The 395-nt window shown below is 31.4% G+C and overlaps 1 protein-coding gene across 1 annotated transcript in view; it reads right to left on the bottom strand.

Annotated features, from left to right (window-relative positions):
• LOC119592225 (galactoside alpha-(1,2)-fucosyltransferase 1-like) overlaps nt 1–395 on the bottom strand; it is a 12,569-nt gene that overhangs the window by 5,872 nt on the left and 6,302 nt on the right. The gene's annotated exons all lie outside the window — the stretch shown is intronic.

Genomic DNA, 395 nt, shown 5'->3' with positions numbered 1-395 from the left:
AACAGGATACGTTGATTGTTTATGTATATTTCTCTTTTTTTTATTTGTTGGGGTAGGGTGTGTATGTTTTTTTTATGTGTGTTTCTTTGTTGGTAGGGAATGTGGGATTTTTTTTTTATGTATTTATTTACTGCGTATTTAAGGATTTAGGATTTATTGTTTTTATTTCTAGTTTGAGTTTGGTTTGTTTGTGTGGGTGTGTTTGTTTGTTTGTTTGTTTGTGTGCGTGTGTTTTATTATGTCTGAAATGTATTTCTTTGGGCATTTACTACCACCTGTGTACCCTTCACTGCTAAACGGCCGTCGTTTTTTTATGCAAATTATAATTTACTGCTTACCGAAGAGCAATTATTTTTCGTTTTGTTTTCTCTTTTTTTCTCTCTCTCTTTTCCTAT

The sequence above is a fragment of the Penaeus monodon genome, chromosome 29 (assembly GCF_015228065.2).
Source record: "Penaeus monodon isolate SGIC_2016 chromosome 29, NSTDA_Pmon_1, whole genome shotgun sequence".
Taxonomy (NCBI): domain Eukaryota; kingdom Metazoa; phylum Arthropoda; class Malacostraca; order Decapoda; family Penaeidae; genus Penaeus; species Penaeus monodon.
Note: the sequence above shows the minus strand (reverse complement) of the source record. Positions and strands in the feature narration are given on the sequence as shown.